Raw genomic sequence first — 20,701 nt, forward strand, 5'->3', positions numbered from 1 at the left:
TGAGTTTAAAGCACAATTATCAGTTCATTCTCTATGCGCTGAGCGATACCGAAACCTTGACGAATCCAAAAAGGTGCCGTGATTTCTGACACAGGAGCAACCAGGATTCATACACACATCGTGCAGCCATGGCCATGACCTCAGACGAACCACATTCTTATTAGTGGAAAAGCAGGAACAGTTCGAATATCCCACCATCTAATATCCTGTAGGCCTCCCATTAATCTCAGCTTCATCGCTGCGATCCCAGGCGTCTGTTCCACTGCAATTCAATTAACCTGCGCCTTTCCCTGAGCTACCCTTCCAAAAGCCCTAATCCCCAACATCACTCAGAAACACTCTCACGTATACAGTTTTAGTCACCCAAATCAAATCGTCTAATTTTAGAACTGGAATTATGAGCTGCGGTGAAACTGATTTCAATGACTTTATTAATTCATCCAAATAAATCTGGTCAGCAAAATTAACCAGCAATTATTTAAGCACTGACGGAAAAGCAAGTCTGAGAAACGATGATATCGAGGCTCGCGTTTAAATGGCACAAGCAACGGTGGATGAAATACACAAGTCAAGTCAAGTCTATTTGTATAGCACTTTTCACAACAGACATTGTCTCAAAGCAGCTTTACAGAAATCAACAGTTAAGGTGAATGGTGTGTGTTTATCCCTGATGAGCAGCCTCCCTTAGATGTTATGAGGAAGAAACCTTGAGAGGAACCAGACTCAAAAGGGGAACCCATCCTCATTTGGGTGACATCAAGAGTTTGATCATAAATCTTTCAACAATACAGAACACTGGAGAGTGAGAACTAACATGAGCACTGGAGTAGAAGATTATAAGTAAATGTTCTTTCTACAGTCTTTGGTATAAAAGTAGAAGCTACTGAGCTCAACATTTGTGAGCTCAGTAGCACAAAGCAAAAGTAAAAGTAGAGATATGCAAGGTAAAATATGACTCCAGTGAAAGTAGCCTTGAAATGTACTTAAGCATCTAAAGTACTGTGATTTATAATAGCTGTGATGTTCCCATTACCATTTTTGGTAATCAACTCAGTTGATGTGAAAAGACTCAAATGTGACTCTCAGCACAGAGATCTATTAATAGGATGATATGAATGAGTCAAACACTGAATAATATCTAATTAATGATCATGAGCACAAAACCTTCTGTTCGACTACTTGAAAAAAATTTTTTTTTTATAATAATAATAATAATAATAATAATAATAATAATAAGGCCACGGGTGTTGTGGCAAGTTCAAATCAGAAGTTTCTTCCAGCATTTATTCCTCTCAAAATGTCTTGCTTGCTGTTGAACTGATGCTGAACGGTATGCTGATTCTAAACGGAGCGGCACGCTCGACCCTGATTGGTGGATTGCTGCGTGTTGAGTAAAAAGTATGAAATTTTACTTGGAAATGTAGCGAACTTAAAGTGTCCCCAAATGGAAACACTTCGGTAAAGTACAGATACGTGAATTACATTTATTTCGCTACTGTTCACTGGCCACAAGTGACTCGAACCAGGGGTGATGAGCCAAACTGACGTAGGTAATGCCGAATCAGCGTTTTTATACATGATTCCCCCTTATTACTCATTTCCGCTTATTCAGGCTTAGCTAAAGCTGCAGCATGTCTTTATACAGTATAAAACGTCCAAACCTAAAGTGGTCTTCCCAGGCTGTCAGGCATATCCAAGTCCAAAATATCTGCACCAATCACTTAAACAATGACCCCCTGAGTAAATAAGTATTTCGAGTTTTCTCCAAGCCCTTTTGTACTCCGGTTCCTGTAGTTAGCTCAGTTTACGTCATACCCACCGCTACACTGAAACTGATTTCAGGTCATGGACTCCTGTTCAGTCTTTTGGCTCATGCTTCTTTGACTGTTCTAGTAATAAAGTACAATGTGACCAATAAACCTGGAACATTACTGAGCAACAACCGAACACTATCAGATCAATCAGCAATAATCTTCAAGCAGTATCATTGATTGATTGATTGATTTTACGATTACTTACAGTACCATATGGCCAATACCAGGGGAAAAAAAATGCGGAATTTCGTAAAATAATACCAACGATACCAAGATGAATATGAATGCAAATTATAGAGAAGTGTGTTCAAATCACTTGGAGAGTTTGGATTCCACGGTTTGAGAGGCTCAGTGCCAGAACAGTCTTACAGCTCTTCTGTGTAATGCTTAGTCTCAGCACTTTCCTTCTCCTTTAATGCACATTTCCATTGCTGCCTTTGCCAAACATCTAGACACGACTGATTCAGCTGTATTTTAAATATGCAGTTTAGCGCTCCATCATCGAGCTGTATTCCTCTGGGATTTGATATTGTTTTTCTCCAAGTCTTTTTCCTATACACTAATGACGCATGCTTAAAGAGAAAAAAAATCAATATACACAATAACATACCATGAGATGACACGTAGAACCACTGGGAATATTTTTTTCTTCACAGACAATAAGTGCCTTCTATACTGAATTACATTTTACAATTACATTACAATTGACTTGTAACCCTCTTTTCTTGTTTGACATTCATTCCATGATAAAAATATTTAAAAAAAAGGGCTTCCGAAGAGGCAAGAAAAACAGCACAACTCTCCATGTTTAAGTGCAGGATTAGGAAAGGGCTTGTAATAAAAGTGTCACTATCTGCAACTGTATCTGTTTAGTGCTCCAGATATCTCTCTATCTGTATTCAGATACAAACCTTGGCATGGGTGTGGACCCAATAAGAAGGGTTCTGTTTTATTTGTTATTTATTTATTTGAAATCCTGCTAAACAAATCCCTGTGTAGAAATAACAGCGCTGTCAGCATGGCCTGTGATTTGAGCTTCTGACAGTTCCTCAACCTCAATTACATCAATCATATACAATATTGATAAATTTGTGGACACCTGACCACAAGATTTGAATGTGCTTTCTGAAAATCCCATTCCATATTTAAAACACATTTGCTGTTGTAATAACCTCCACTTTTCTGGGAAGATGTTCCACCAGATTTTGGAGTGTGGTTGTGGAGATTTGTGCTGATTAGGACGTTTGTATAGTCAGCTACTGATGTAGGTGGAGTGAGGTGGCCTAGGGTGCGGTAAGAGATAGGCAGTATTTAAGATACTATTGTATTTCAAATACGTATTTTTTAAACATAAAACAGAGAAAAGGATTTGTACCGATTGGCCAAGCAGAGGGACCGAGCCGGGAAGGATGTGCCACAAGTGAGAGCAATAAAGGATGGAGATGGAAATGTGTTGACTAGTGAGGAGAGTGTGTTGAGAAGATGGGAGTATTTTGAGCAGCTGATAAAAGAGGAAAATGAGGGAGAGAGAAGGTTGGATGGTGTGGAGATGGTGAAGCAGGAAGTAGATAGGATTAGTAAGGAAGAAGTGAAAGCAGCGATTAAAAGGATGAAGAATGGAAAGTCGGTTGGACCAGATGACATACCGGTGGTACGCACTGGGGAGAAGGGAAGTGAATGTCAGTAGGAGAAAGACAGAGTACGTGTGTGTGAATGAGAGGGAGGGCAATGAAGTGGTGCTGTTGCAGGGAGAAGAGGTGGAGAAAGTGGAGAAGTTCAGGTACCTGGGGTCAACAATGCAAAGTAATGGAGAGTGAAGAAAAGAGTGCAGGCAGGGTGGAGTGGGTGGAGAAGAGTGATAGCAGGAGTGATTTGTAATAGAAGGATATCTGTAAGAGTGAAAGGGAAAGTTTGTAGGACGTTGGTGAGACCTGAGATGTTGTATGGATTAGAGACAGTGGCATTGAGTAAAAGACAGGAGGTGGAGCTGGAGGTAGCAGAGCTGAAGATGTTGAGGTTTTAGCTGGGAGTGACGACGATGGACAGGATTGGAAATTAGTTTATTAGAGGGAGAGCGCATGTAGGACGTTTTGGAGACAAGGTAAGGGAGTGGAGATTGAGATGGTTTGGACATGTGGGGAGGAGGGACATGGGGTATAATCGGTAGAAGAATGCTGAGGATGGAGCCACCAGGAAGGAGGAAAAGAGGAAGACCAAGGAGGAGGTTCATGGATGTGGTGAGGGAAGACATGCAGGTAGTTGGGTTGAAAGAGGCAGATGTAGAGGACAATGGGTTATGAAGACGAATGATCCGTGAATGATCTGCTGTGGCTTGACAAAAATTGTCATTTGTATTTGATAGGGTTGATGAAAATGGCTTCATATTTCGTATCAAAATACGTTTTGTATTTTTGCAGTTTTCAAATACTGTAGAATACTTTGTAAGGAGTCTACATGATGACATTATAAAAATGCGGCCTTTGTTTGGTGCCTGCTCAGTAGTTTGCCCAGACTTGTTGAGATCAGAACAGGAAAACTGATCCATATGGGAGAAGGTGGTCGAGGTAAGAAAAGCTTTTAAATAGGAGTCCAAAGATTAATAAATAAATATTAGATTGCAGAACAATGTACCCTAATTGAAGTAGCTGTTCAGTAAGATCATGATTTTGCATCCCATCGCATGAATGACTGCCTGACACATAATATATTATTATATTTATGATTAACAATCAAAGAATTCATTAGTTAAAAACTAGTTGCTATGAATGCAGGTGCCATCAGTTGTTTTCTTATGAATGACTTGTTTGTCATTGATTTTGTGTCTCTGATGGAAAGTAGCCCTTCGTCACCAAACACCAAGTAACTAAATTAGGATACAATTATTAGTCATTCGCAAACTGTTAATCATTAAACTGTTGGTTACTTTAAAACTAACCTTCATCTGAGAGATCACAGGGTTTATGTATGTGAATATTTGATCTGTTAACTGGTTGCATATGACAGATGCAATAAGCGTGACTCGGCCAGAAAAAAGCTGTTGCTATCAAACATTGTTTACTTAATCAACTGAGTCGGTGTAATGGTGAAGGACAAATCAAATACGCCAATTGAAGGAAGGTTTGCGGAGAAATTTCACGCTCCCTTGTAAAAGTTTATATATTTTCTTTTTTGCATTTTTAAAATACTGTAGTTTATCGTGATACGCTTAAAAATGTAAGGTAGTTGGTATTTTATTTTATAAATACATTTTGATCATTAACAATCTTTGCCCAGCCCTGGGGGCAGTCGGCATTCCAATTCATCCCAAAGGTGTTCCAATAGGGTTCAGGTTCGGAGCGCTGAAGCAGACCACTCAAGATCTTTACCCATGTAAATCATATCTTTATGGAGCTGGCTTTGTGCATGGGGCATTTTCATGCTGGGAGAGATTTGGGTCTTTAAACTCTGTGGTAACAGTTTAGGTAAAGAAGGTCTATATAGTGTATTTACAGTAAATAAAAGAGTTGTTTTTTTTTATTCTTTCTAAAATAAAAACAACCATGACCTGGCACTTCCTTAACATGCTGTTGACACATTATGGTCATTGTTTGTCTGATGAGATTATCTGATCACTCATTCACTGTGGTCCCTAATGGTATCGCAGTACTGATGCCTAATCTGAGCCAGATGCTGAAAACCTTTCTAGCTGCAAAAAACAAACAAACAAACAAAAAATACACAATGTCATTCATATATATATGTATTTGTGTAACAATTTAGCACACATTATCTAATTATTCTGGGTACATCAGTAGTTACTGAATCTACACAGGGAGTGGCGCAAACAAAAGAATCTTTAACATGAGTAATGACAAATTTCAGCCCTGAAGGAACCTAAGCTCCTTTGAAGTGTACCAGGTTGGGGGTGGTGTGGGAAAGGGGGGGGGGGCATGCCTGTCTGAGCAGAGTTATCCAGCGCTTCCATGGTAAAACCCTACAAACGTTGTGAAAGGAAATTAAACCGCAAACGGTTAATGCCTTTGAAATGCTAATCTGTGTAAACAAGGCTGCTTGGCGTTAGCAATTCTAATGTGTAATGAGGAACAGAAAGGTGGGAGGAAATATGAACCTGTACTAAACGTACTGCACCTGTCAAAACTATGGAAATACTTAAGACCTTCATGGTTTTACCTAGGCGAAAGGCAAAAGCACACAAGAATTAGACAGTGATAAATTAAACAGAAGGACTTATGTAAGATGGAGAAGAGGAAAGATGATGTTAGCAGACATCCTCACCCCCACAGTCAAACATGGAGCTGGAATCTTAAGGTTTGGGATTGTTTTAGAGCAGGAAGAGGAGGGTTAGAGACTTATTCCAGGTGGAATCTACATGGCTCCCATTCCATACTTCAACACCATGCAATTCCATCTGGATTGTGGCTAATTGGAACAAACTTGACCATTCAACAAGACAATGACCTGAAGCAAACATCAATAAAAAATTTTTTTACATATGTATATTTATTTGGTCAAAGTACCTAATTTTTCGGACTATAAGCCGCTACTTTTTCCCCACGTTTTGAACCGGCTTAAACAACGAAGCGGCTAATTTATGAATTTTTCCTGGTTTCACAAATTTTAAGCCAAAAAACTGAGCATAACATGACATAAAATTAAACCAATGAAATTTCCGAACGGAAACGAAAAAAAAAAAAAAAAAAAAACACACCTCACCTGTGTTCTGAGCTGCACGGCATCGGGAGAAAAAACTTTCATAGTGATTTTTAAACACACGACGATGCCAAAAGATAAACTCCCGAGAGAAATAGTTGTGAAAGGAAGGAGGAAGACAGTGAACAATGACTTTCTTGGTCGGCTACTGTTTAGATACAAGCCGTTGTAACGCGTTGAGTCTAAGTGAAGGGAGAGCTCGCTAACTCCAGTTGCAACAGAAATCATATAAGCACAGACAGGTTTCCAAAACTCGTGCTTTTTTATTTTTCTTGGCAACAGCGTTACGGGTTAGTCAAAGAAACTTAGAAATGAGCATCAGAAAATAATTAGGACATATTCCTCGGTCTCCACACACGCAGTAATAGCGGAAAAATGCAGTGGCAGGCTATTCCCAAAATACAGCTCTGCTCCTAAAGGAAGCGCAACATATTTTACCCATTACACCGTGTGTAACGTGTCTTTCGTTAAAGCCTGTGTAAAGTACATTAGTGTAGACAATGTATTTAAGTTGAAAATAAAAATATTTGTAAAATTCAGTGGGTGCGGCTTATATATGGGTGCGCTTTATAGTCTGTAAATTATGGTAAGTCTTCAAAAACAATGAAAGACTAGCCGTTTTTCCAAAGGCACTATAATATAATAATCTTATTCAATAGACAATCTAAACTTGAACATTACTGACTGGCATCAGTATCCTATGGCTATTATTAAGACAATTAAAAGTGGTTATATTTCCAGCAAATAAACAATGTTTCAACAATCAGACAAAAAAAAAAAAAAATGGAATCAACGAAAGCCTCGCAGAGAGAACGTTTCTAAAACTAGGTATCTGGTCCCTTCAGCTAAATAACTGACCAAAACAAAAATTAAATGATTGGCTGCATCATGCTGCAGAGGCTTTGCTACAAAAGGCTGATGTCGAAAGTCACTTAACAGTGGTAGTTTTCACCCCTTCGTACAATAAGACTTCTCTGCTACAGTCTTTTTTTTTCGAAGTACTCAGTACACTCTGCTGAAATACAAAGCTGGATCTAATCTATGTGCTTCCCCTCATATCTATTCCCATTTGTGAATATACAGAAAAATGATCTGATCATAGCTTCTGGCTTCGACCCACGTGTCTATTGAGAGGAAATCCAGGAGCAGGCTTTGCACTGTAACTAATGCTCTTTGTCTATTCTGAAGTGTTTCAAGACCTAAAAGCGCAATCCTGTGCTGTGCGCTAGCGATGACCCGAAATGCTCCACTGGCCCGGAAATATTTCATCGATGATTCGCTTAGCTCCACTGGAATGTATAGAAATGTGGCTTGCATTTGGCTTGTATTTTATTTCAACGTTTTTACATTGGTTATGGTCGGAATTTGGACTGTCGCCATGACGACGCTCTGCGTAAAAAAAAATAAACTACATGAAGGAGCGCGCTTGTGTGCGAGAAAGTCCAGTCCAACAACTTGTTCATTTTTTTTTTCTTTTTTTCTCACCCTCTCTCCATTTCGAGGAAAGCATCCGAAGAATTTTCGGCGTCCTCTTCTTCTGAAGAGTTCGTGTATGGCGGAATTACGAGAGCCTATTTGCAGAAAGAAAAAAAAAAAAAAATCTTAACAGAGCTCGTTCAAAGCCTGAAAACCAAATAAGGTTTTTGAATGGCTTCTGAATGACCAGGCTTTGCATTCTGGAGCCAAGATATAGTGTGCTGCTACAATGTTGTGGAAAAAAACAAGAAATGGACGAAGCAACCATGTCAAAAAGATCACAAAGATGTAATAATGTAAGTGTTCGACACTGAGAATGTGATCATTTTCTTCCACTACAATCCTGAGTCAAAAAGAGTAAGAGGTGCATGTGTTCACATGGATCTACTGATAGAAACATTGCAGTGAGGAATTATTGACGTTAAAAAGGCCACAGTCGGCAAAGCAGCTGACCTAAAACCTCACCCAGGTAAGCATACATAATGCCCTTCATGACCTTAATGAGTTATGGACAATCCAGGAATTGTAGTCGGTATCTATTGCACTACAGATAGGATGCACGCAGAACAATTCTTAATCAGAAACCAGAGAGATACTTATGGTCAAAACCAGGAAGAATAAAAATATGCCACTAGGCTCGGAAGTAACGAACACAGGTGATCACAATCAGACAACAATCGAATGACCGAATTAGGGTGGACTAAATGACTAAAGCAAACTCAAAACATACAGTATCAAAAAGTTCCAACAGATGGCAGGACAAGGCTTCACACACAGTCACAGGGAACACCAACCTTTATAAGTCAGTGTGCCAAAAGACAACGTCTTGCTGAATATCAGGAGGTGTTTGCTATTCTGCCCATGTGTGTACCCAGTCACCTATTGTCAGTACACTACTTTCACAATGTAGGGTTTTTACTGTATTATTTACACAATATACAAGAAGGCATCTGCAATTTAGCCTAAGTTGAACAGAAGCAAAATCAATGAAAGATCTATATGCAAATGTTACAATAAAACGATTAGTGCTTTTGAAACCAGAGAAACCTGGCAGTCAATAAACTGTAAATGATTGTTGTTAAAGTTGAGAAGTGATTCTAAATAAGAAAAGCAAACAAAGTCAGAATGGGTACTTGAGCATAGGTCATTGGGTAATTTGCAGAAGAGAGCTGGACCATACAGTTAGTTGGGGAAAAATGCTTCATCTGATCATTTTTCTCTTTATTAAAGCTCTAAATAATCTATAATAATCTATAATAATAAGAACATCAAGACAAAAAAAAAAAATAATTGCCCAAATGACTAACACAGAACAGGTGAACACAATCAGACAACAAAACAAATAACAGTGTAAAGGCAGAGACCAGACTAAAACACAAACCAAAACATAAGCACAAATGTATTTATTTATTTATTTTTGTACTTTAAAGCTCTTTGGGAACTTCCTACATTTCCAAACACCTGCCAGATTAGATCTAATTCGAGTCGTTGTGAATGCATTATTATTATTATTATTTTGAAAGTGCAATAAAAAGGTTGATACAGCTGTTGTAATGACGTCTGGTCAGACTTCTTGTCATGTCTCCTGTGTAGTGTGTTTAGATTTGGGAAAGAAGAATGTGACCTTGTGCTTTAACCTTGATATTCAGGAGGTCTATGGAGCCCAGTTAGTCTACTTTGACATGAAGTGTGTACCCAAAACAAACCAACAAAACAAATGGTGCGTTCAAGCATGACGAGAAAAGAACCCTGCTGGACACATCAGGAACATAGTGTGGTTAGGTAGAAGCTAAAATAAAGACTTTTTAAGTAACAAAAGAGGAAGATAAACAGTCTTTAAATAGATTTAAAAAATGTCTGTGATCTATTGAGTCATTGTATTCTCTCTGAATGCAGTGCAAAAACTGCCTGTTATGTAGTTTATTGGTACTATGTAATATGGAAATAAGAAAGAGTAGGACCTGAGTTTTGTTTGTCTCCTCAAGCTGGACGTTATTTAACAGATTGTTGGCTGGCTGGACTGATAACGGAGCGAGATCAGCGTTTGCGGTATCTGAAGCTCGTCTGTGCAGGAGGAGCCACCGAGATTCTGTTCTTCGTAAACAGCTCGTACCGTTGCTCAAGCTTCAGCTGAGTCAGAACCCCTGGGCTGGAGATTACAGCATATCCTGAGGGCACTATCTGACCACAGCAGCTCAATGCTGGACAGAGATACCAGATCTGCTCGCAAACCTTTCCTGTAATCAAGCATTAATCGGCTGCCGCTCACCTACAGACGTATAAGGTTGAGCAGTTACTGAAGCAGGGCTCAATACAATACATACATTTATTAGCTTTTACAATGGGCAAGTAGAAGCTCGAATTTTGGTGACTTAAAAAAATCTAACTGTACATCTACATGCTAGAACATCTGGCAAACTAGCCATACATAAAGATGAAACAAAAAAGTGCACTCATTATATATATATATATATATATATATATATATATATATATATATATATATATATATATATATATATATATATAAAATTATAATTCTCTTCTAATAAAGCTTCTCAGGTAATACCCATACGCAAAACTACTCATTGCGAAAGATGTGTACACATTAACATAAATTGAGTTGAACATCATCTCTATAAAGCTACAATTGGTTATTTGACTGATCTGGTGTTTAACACTAACATGGATCGAAATTGCTCCAAAAGCATTTGATATATGTGGTGCCACAAAATCCAAAATAAACAAGTCAATTATACGACAAACCCAATAAAAGAGCATTTGTGACTGTGCACCATTAAACATTCCTTTACCTGATGAGTCTGTTTCTAGAAAAAGCTTTCTTTCTTATTTTTGTTTCAAAGCAGCCTTTCTATGCTGAGGTGTTAAACAGCCGAGATCACAGGAAACAAGCCCCTGAGGTCACCTCTCTCATTCGCTTATCTCATAGGCTGAGAAAGTTGAAGTTTCCAGTAAAGGGGGCCCCAGTAAAGAAGAAAGAGGATCCATGTATTATCACTTTCACTATCATGAGACCCTGTCATGGGTCAGAAATGACAAAAATCCTTACTATTGACGGAAAAACCACCCTGCCGTATAGAAAATAATACTCTACATGGAGCAAAAAGTTTAAATCGGGTTATAGGGGTTTAGCTTTCACTTCCCTTTGAATTGTTTCTCTTGTCCTCAAGCAAATTCTGTCTAAATGCAGCGTGAAGGATCAGTAATAGTATCATAAAACATTTCAGACAGATGAGAATCTTTGCATTTTTATGAATGGTCAGTACAGAAATAGCTACTATACTATTAGTCTAAACTTTGCTGCTAGCAGATGTAGCATGGGGAAGTTAAGCTTCACACAGGAAACTAATTCTATTTCTGTTCCGTTAGTTTCAAATAAAATGATTCGCCTTTCAATTCTTTCTGACTCATGCACTGGATTTCTCCCCCCAAACTGTGACAATGTATATTCATTTCTAAAATGTCAAGTAATACACCATTAAAAAATTTCCAACTCGATACTACTTGCATATATATTTTTTATGCACAGATCAGCATTAATGGCTGGTTTAAACCCAGATATAGTTCAACAATTCAAATATATTATTGAAACTTTTAGTGTCTTGTCTGCTTACTTTAAGATTCTACCTGACACTTGTAGTTGTTCACAGCAGTTGTAGGCAAATAATCCCAAAAGTTACAGCCAGGAGTATCTCTACTTAACACTGACGTTCATGCAAAACACTTTATATGTAGTGTGCCACATTAGACATGCTTTTATACGAATGGCTTGCAAATTTTTTTAACACTTTTGTAAACGTAAATTATAATGAAGCGAATCTTCAGGAGTCACACGTTTGTCCTCAGGCAAGCAGAAAAATCTATTTGGCTGGGATTTGAACTCACGACCTTTTTGGTCAGAAGTGAAACATCTTAACCACTTAGCTGCCACTTCCCCACATCTTCCTATATTATACTGCACACTATACTAGATCTTAATTTACTATCATTTACTCTACTCTGTCATGCCTTATACTACATCATCCTATAACTATACTGTCATACTATACTACATATTAATTTACAATACTGTCACACTATACTAAATCTCACTATACTATACTGTCATACTATACTACATCTTAATTTACTATACCATCTTATTTTACTACACCTTCCTATCCGACACTGTCGTACTATACTACATCTTCCTATACTATACTGTATTTTCCCATACTATACTGTCATACTATACTAAATCTCACTATACTATACTACATTTTAATTTACTATACTGTCACTATACTAAATCTCACTATACTATACTGTCATACTATACTACAGCTTAATTTACTATACTAAATCTCACTATACTATACTGTCATACTATACTACAGCTTAATTTACTATACTAAATCTCACTATACTATACTGTCATACTATACTACATTTTTACTATACCATCTTATTTTACTACACCATCCTATACGATACTTTTGTACTATACTACATCTTCCCATACTATACTGTCATACTATACTACATCTTCCCATACGATAATATATCTTTATCTACTCTGTCATGCTTTACTACACCTTAACTTACTACAGTCTTATTTTACTACATCCTATACGATACTGTCGTACTATACTACATCTTACTATACTACATCTTAATTTACTATACTACATCTTACTATACTATCCTGTCATACTAAACTACATTTAAATGTACTATACTGTCATACTATTCTACCGCTTACTATACTACATCTTAATTTACTATAAGGTCATACTATACTGTCATACTATTCTACAGCTTAGTATACTACATCTTAATTTGCTATACGGTCATACTATACTACATCTCAATTGACTATACTGTATCTACATCTCAATTGACTATACTGTCATACTATACTACATCTCAATTGACTATACTGTATCTACATCTCAATTGACTATACTGTCATACTATACTACATCTCAATTGACTATACTGTCATACTATACTACATCTCAATTGACTATACTGTCATACTATACTACATCTCAATTGACTATACTGTCATACTATACTACATCTCAATTGACTATACTGTCATACTATACTACATCTCAATTGACTATACTGTCATACTATACTACATCTCAATTGACTATACTGTCATACTATACTACATCTCAATTTACTATACTGTCATACTATACTACTAGTAAGTAATATTACTATACTAAGTCTTACTTTAATACATTATACATTTAATAATATTTCACCTTATTAAACCTACATAATACTTACCTCATCACACTAGGCAACATCTGACTATATATAATATTTGTTAAATTTAGAAAAAAAATTAAAATAAATAAATAACTTTAATGCTATATTTTAGTTGCTTGCCATGTGTGTATGTACGGCAAATTATTTTCATTGCGTAAAATCTGACCCCACAGCTTTAGAGTTTACTATTAGGTTTCAGTTCCTGGAATCAGTGAATCGACTGTAGTACACTTCCCAACACTGCCATACACACAATTCATGGCATGAGACTTTTTTGGAAATAAAGTGATATTATTCATCAGCTAATCGTTCGACACCAAGTCCACTTATCAATATGCCATAAAAAGTACTGACTTCTTGTTTGAAGCAAAACTAGATCATGTCTCCTGATAAAGCAGGAAATCAAGATAAAGGATTCGAAACGTGAAAGTCAGCATAAAAAAAACGAAGAAAACGACTCACGGCGTTTAATGAGCAAGGCTTCGTCGTGTTGTCTCACATTGGCCACAAACACATGATTACAAATTCATTTATTACTCACATAAAAACACAAGCTTGTCACCAGAGGTGTCTACAATGTCTTCCCAAACTATACAGGAATTTCATTTATCCTAAAACCGGATAGAGGAACATCTAGTGGAACATCATCTCAGGACAAAAGTAAATGTTTAATAAAAGTGAAATACTATAAATGGTCCCTATTGTGTATGTGTGAAAGTTTTTTTTTTTTTCTTTAAATCTAAATTTTGGGAAATGATTCGCTGATGATCAGAACTGGGGTTCATTAATATACATGATAAAAAAAAAAAAAAAAAACAACCACTAATTCAGAAACTGAAAAATCCTACACACTGCTTTAAATCTTTGACGGCATGTTAAAAAAAAAAAAAAAAAAAAAAAAAAACAACAAACAAAACCGCCAGCTTGGGGATTTGCTATGAGTCAGTGTGTTTAGCAATTTAGTGTGTGGGCTCAGTTATTGCCCCGAACCTGGTCAGTGATACGTTTTACTGCACTTGGAAAGAGTTGATCATAAACAGAATCAGAAACACAAAACAAGCCACGATGATATTATAGACCAGCAAAATACCACAAACTGTCCCTTTTGTAAAAGGCAGAACGCACTCACTCATTTGGCGAAAATGTTTGCCTAACAGGAAGTACATACAGTAGCTGAGTGTTTAAATGTTTGCGGTCTTAGACAAGCTTAGGTATGTGTTGATTAAGAGTAACTGGGTGCGTCTGAGTGAATAAAACACATCCGCAATAATGGAAGTTTTACAACGTGTTTATTCGCATTTTTATGACAGTTTTATATGATCATACAATAGATTGAAATTGTTCAAAACTCGGTTAATGTTTTACAAATGTCTCAAGGTTGTTGTTTGAACACGTGTGTTCTTTTATGCGTATGTACAGTCTCAGAGCACAGTCGTCCGTTGCATCTTTATTGAATTTAAATCGAGGATTAGTTTATAACTCGTTGTTAACGGGAAAGATTGCCCTTGTTATATAATCAGGGTGCTGCCAAAAAAAAAAAAAAACAAACAGAGCATCGTCGACTAATTAACCACATCACACACTCGCACCTGTTAACAACCTGTGCAGACAATTCCACACGTTCACTTTGGCACAGAAAGAAGCCAGGGGGCGCAGGCAAACGCAACACTGGATATGCAGCATGTTTGCAACATGCTTTCCAACAGTGTGCGGTGAGGAGAAACCGAGTTAGCGCATAGCTCATGCTGAACAGAACAGAATGAGTAACGGACAAAAACGATCCATTACTAATAAATCATTGACACTGTAAATATGTAATATGTAAATAAGTGTCGTATGCATGTGAACGTGTGGAGGTAGAAATGCTATAGCCATGTACACGTCTGTGCTGAATTTAGCAGGTGCAAATCTCAGTCATGTCACAAATCTCATATCAGCTAAGATGAACACATCAATAATATGCATGTTCATAATAATCATCATGTGGGGGGTGTTCTGGGTAATTTCAACATGGACTTGTCCGTCTAGTTATCCTTGTAGTTATGATTTATAATGTAAGGGTGTTGTGATGTTGCTTCAGGGAATCCTCGGTCCGTCTTGAGGAGTTTCGCATGGTCTCTACTGAACACGGATACTGGATAAAGTGGCTACAGAAGCTGAATGAATGAAAAGGACAAATAGCACAGGCTGTGTTACTGCGGTTATTGAATACGGAGTTAATATGAATAAATGTTCATGAATAACAAAATTTAAAAAGGAGAATATTTTCCAGCAAATTCAACAAAAAAAGTTCAATTCAAATTCTCCTCCTCCCCATTAATAAAGTTAGTTAACTGTGGTAATGTCAAGTAGCAGAATATAGAGGAAAAAACTGGGAGGGTGGATTTGAACGAGGAGGATTCCTCAAGCACCCAATAATGTCTGGACAACAACATTTCTAAAAGGGGGAACGGCCTTCTTTTGTATTTTAGTTCAGAACTCAATCTCACTACTCTCAAGTTAGTTTCATTCGAAGCTCATTTAGACATTTAGAGAAGTGAAACCATTCACACAAACCTGTAGAACGTTTCTTTCCACTGAAACATTTTGTGGGAAAAGTGTTCAAACTTTTACGATACCAAATGCCCCATTTCAACAGGATCTTGAAATGCTATGAAATGAAATCTAATCTAATCTCAGATGCTGTGCACATTGTCATCTGATTAGTTGAACTATTCAGTGGGTAAGGATTTCACCATAGCATTAGACCAGTAGCCCCATAACAGATTGTAGGTACAGCAGGACGCATGGTTGGCATGTCTTAATAAGTCATGCTATTTGAATCAAATAAACAATAAAAAATATATATAAATAGGTATTGATACTGTTCGAAAATAGAAGAAACAGAAATCCGATACAAGTAACATTTTTGTATGAGAGATGCTACATTTAAATTTGTAGCCACAAATTAAACTTACATTTATCTCATTCATTCAACTTAGCAGCAGGGTTTAAGGGCCTTGCTTGGGGGCCCATGAGTGGCAGCTTGGTCTGGCTGGGCTAAATCTCATTACCTCTGGATCCAAAGGTGGGGAGAACCCCTCCACACCGTTTGCTTAATTAATTAAATTATGTCTTCATATTACAGAATAGCTGATGTGTTGATATGTATATTATAGATATTATAACAGGGATGTTGAATCTTTTCCACAAAGGTCAGGTGTGGGTGAAGGTTTTCACTCCTACCAATCAGGGGCCACATCTGATCGTCGCTGAAAATAAAAGTTAGATTTAAACGGGTCGAATTCGATGTGGACTTGTTTGGTTGGAATGAAAACGTACACCCGAACCTGACCTTTGTGGAAAAGATTGGACACCACTGTATTGCATCTGATGCATCTATAAGTATATACTAGGGGTGTAACGGTACTCGTAGTCATACCGCAATTTCTCAATAGAGGGCTTTCGGTTCGGTACACGTGTACAGAATGCATTCCTTTATACGTGCGAAACATAGTTAAAATCTGAGCTTCCTCAGGAACGTATAAAGTTCTTTTCATTTTTTATTATTATTCAAATTAAAACCATACACAACATTGCCAGGGGTATAAAAAAAAACGAGTTGGTGCAGTGTCACTGTGCTGGCAATAGGATTTGTTTTGCGTATGCATGAAGGAGAAAAACCAGACAATTTCACATATCGAGGGAGTGAATGAATGAAGGGTGGAAGGAATGAAAACATTTGTTAAATTACGTTAAAATAAGTAAAACAGTTAAGTAGATCATAGCTTTGGAAAGGTAAATATGTAAAACACACACACACACACACACACACACACACACACACACACACACGTATTACTCAAACAGGGTCTAACAAATCTAATCTAAAACTATTTTATTACATTTTTTTGCCATGAATTACATTTTATTTGATTAACTTAATTTGTGGCCATTTACGATTACATTTTTTATTTAATTAATTTGATTGATTCTATTTTTTTTTAAATATTATAAAATATTGTATATATTATTTAACCAAGAAGTCATTGTATTTAAAATTGTTTAAAAAATCTAAACTGTTTAAATGTTAATCACAAATATTAATTATAAAACTGCGTTTATTAACCCGACAGGGTTTTTTTTTTTTTTTTTGCATCTCTTCCCCTAACCGTACCAAAATTGGCCCAAACCGTGACTTAAAAACAAAACAAAAAAAACACGTGAATTTCGTGTACTGTTGCACCCCCAATATATATGGTATTATAAAATATTGTACTTATTCTGCTGTGGAATATTTGATTGTGTTCCAAGTCGATTAGATTGATGTCATGGTGTGCATAAGTTTCCCACAACAGTGGATCCAGTAACGGGTTTCCACCACCATAAGCCCACCAGACTGCATCTATAGGTTAAAGTGTCACTGGCGTTTCCGGTAAACACACTAGACCACAAAATAAACGCCACTCCACACACATACACGCACATTTCTTTTAGGTAAGAACCAGTGGTTTCCCATTCAACAACAGAAACCCCTCTGAGCGAGAGGAGGATGTAGCGCAAGCTGCAAATACGCCCTTTTAAAAATTACAAAAGACCTCCTACTCGGATGAGTCAGTAAGAGAAGTGTACTGTCATTTCTCCACAAAGGTTTCTCCTCCTTAGGTGGGAGTCTCAAGCTCCGAGTAACAATCAATGTAGATTCCCCTACTTAATTAAACCACAACATATTTTAACCTTAAACTTTCACTATCGCTCATTGGAAATTTAACTGTGGTGCAGTGTCGAGATTTCGCTTGAAAATCTCCCAAAAACGTTAAAATAGCGCTATAAAACTTCGTACTAGCTGGAAAAAGATTTCTAACCGACATCTTTGCTTAATAAACGTGGGGGAGGTGTTTACATTTATTATGGATTTCTTCCCCTTAAACTGGCAGAAATAATTCAGAATACGAATCTAAAAAAAAAAATGTGGAACTAGTGTTCTACAATAAAATACTGTATGGGTTGAATAAAGAATAAGTTTACATTATTGTACATATAATTGGCGATGGGATAAAATGTATGCACTGGGATAAACATGCACTGAGGGGATCAGTGAGCATTATTTTTATGGTTAAAAGCAAAAAAAATAAAAAATACAAATAAATAGACACACTGCTGAATTCCGGAACACAAACTACTGTCAGTTTCAGAACCGCACCCTTTTTTTTTACCTGGATCTTCACTAACCCTTTAGTACAAGGAAGCATGAATCTTGGACATCTGCCAGACGCAGACATTCCAGATACCGCAATGATTACTGTAAAAAAAAAAAAAAAAAAAAAAAAAGACAAGCAATATAGGTTAGAGAACAAAAAATAAATATAAATATTAATAAAAAAGATCGGCTGAAAGTGGAGAAAAAAAATTTAATTTTTTTTTTATTATTCGGGATGAAATTTTCTCCTTATCTTTAATAAGTGATTCAATTTTTTTTCAGAAATTATACTGATATAACCATAAACATGTCTGTGAGAACAAGTGTAACTTTAGCCAGACAGGATTTCTTCAGCTATATTATACAAACTCTCACCACTGAATACCTTTTTCAGTAAAGCATAACAAGCGTGAGTCTCACCGAGACTTGGTTGAGAAATAATCTCATGCCTGTTTGCTCATTACATTGCAGCACATCAAGAGAAATAAAACTGTCATCGCCATAACTCGTTCATTCATTCGGTACTTTATCCAGGTCAGGCTAATGGCTGACATGCAGCCCGTTCCAAGAATACATCATCAAAAAGATGCCAGTTAACCACACGCCATCTCACACACACACACACACACACACACTTGCGATTTACGAGCAATTTAGCATAACTGATCCACCTACTCAGAACACAGACAAGAAAATAAACCTGGGGTGAAAACACAAAAACTCCAGACAGGAACCTGAGCTCATAGAATTGAGGCTGGACCCAGTGCACTTCTTTGCCCCCCATAGACATAGAGTTTAAAATCATAAGAAAAGTTTGTTCCGCATTCAATTTGTTTGAGAGCTGATCGATTCATTCTTTTTAAAGCCTGTCACATTATGACATGGTGTGTGTGTGTGTGTGTGTGTGTGTATCTATATTATATACTATATATATATATATATATATATATATATAGATAGATATATGTATATATGTATATATATATATATATAGAGAGAGAGAGAGAGAGAGAGAGAGAGAGAGAGAGAGAGAGAGAGAGAGAAAGAGAGAGAGCGAGAGAGAGATAGAGAGAGAGAGAGAGAGAGAGAGAGAGAGAGAGAGAGAGAGAGAGAGAGAAGAGAGAGAGCGAGAGAGAGATAGAGAGATAGAGAGAGAGAGAGAGAGAGAGAGAGAGAGAGAGAGAGAGAGAGAGAGAGAACCTATGGGTTGGGTGTCAGATATGTTTTGCTGTCTTGTACAAATATTTCAATCCTTTAACCAAGCCTTCAATGTAGCTCATAACCTATTCAGTTAATAATGTGCTGGCCATCTTACTTCCACATGTTTTAAAAAAAAAAAAAACCCACACACTAATACCTAACAGAACATGTGACCCCTATCTGTATTTGTACCTACACTATGAAACTCACCTGACTTCAGTTAGGCAACAATGAGCACCTGTAAACAAGTAACCCGCAAACAAACAGGTTGTAGACCGAAACAAAATAATGAGGGTACTTGATTAACTAATCTAAAATGTACTAAAGTCTATGCATTATGGATGCATAATTTTTCCCCCTGAACAACAGCAACTAACTTCATACATTTTTAATCCAGTTACTCAATAAACAGAAGGAACTTCAACCTACACACACTGAGCTGAAAGCTTTTACAAGCGGTCAATGAAAAAAAAAAAAGTTACTCTCTGACATCATTGTTTTCAGAGCGAGGTGGCATCGACCCACTAGCGGTGGAAAATGTCACAGCCGTGTAAAAAAACAAATACAAATTAAAAAAAAAAAAAAAAAAAACCTTTCCGGACTTGCCGCTTGTTCAAGTGCGTATTTGTTTAAATAAATAAAAAAAGAAAAAGAGGTCAAAATGGGTAAATGGGTCAAACGATTTGCTAAGATATCAGATCATCACACAATAAAAAAAAATTTAAAAAACCCTATGCAAATGATGGAAAATTGATTGGGGGAGAAATTTAAAAAAAGTTTCAAATTAAAAGTATATAATGGGGGGATAAGCAGATTTCTGGCGTAGTCGGGCTTCTTTCATTTACTTATTTTTTTGTAGCTCCTCAGTCGACTTGTCTGTTTAAACAATCAGTAAAATCAACATATAGAACTCAACTCAAAAATCTTTAGCTGGATTTCCTTCAACAGACCAGGTCCTTCTGGTTACTACTGTTTATGCCCGTTTATAAAGAAGTTATTAAAGGAAGACTATTTCGGATCTCGCTATAAACCTGACCTT

General features: G+C 36.9%; 1 long non-coding RNA gene across 1 annotated transcript in view; it reads right to left on the minus strand.

Annotated features, from left to right (window-relative positions):
- LOC310726390 overlaps positions 1-20,701 on the minus strand; it is a 106,898-nt gene that overhangs the window by 60,650 nt on the left and 25,547 nt on the right. Inside the window, exon 6 of the long non-coding RNA XR_014533713.1 lies at positions 18,479-18,564. This is a non-coding gene — a long non-coding RNA (uncharacterized lncRNA). The remainder of the gene's footprint in view (positions 1-18,478; positions 18,565-20,701) is intronic.

This window comes from Silurus aristotelis, assembly GCF_946808225.1.
Source record: "Silurus aristotelis genome assembly, chromosome: 5".
In the NCBI taxonomy this organism is placed as follows: Eukaryota; Metazoa; Chordata; class Actinopteri; order Siluriformes; family Siluridae; genus Silurus; species Silurus aristotelis.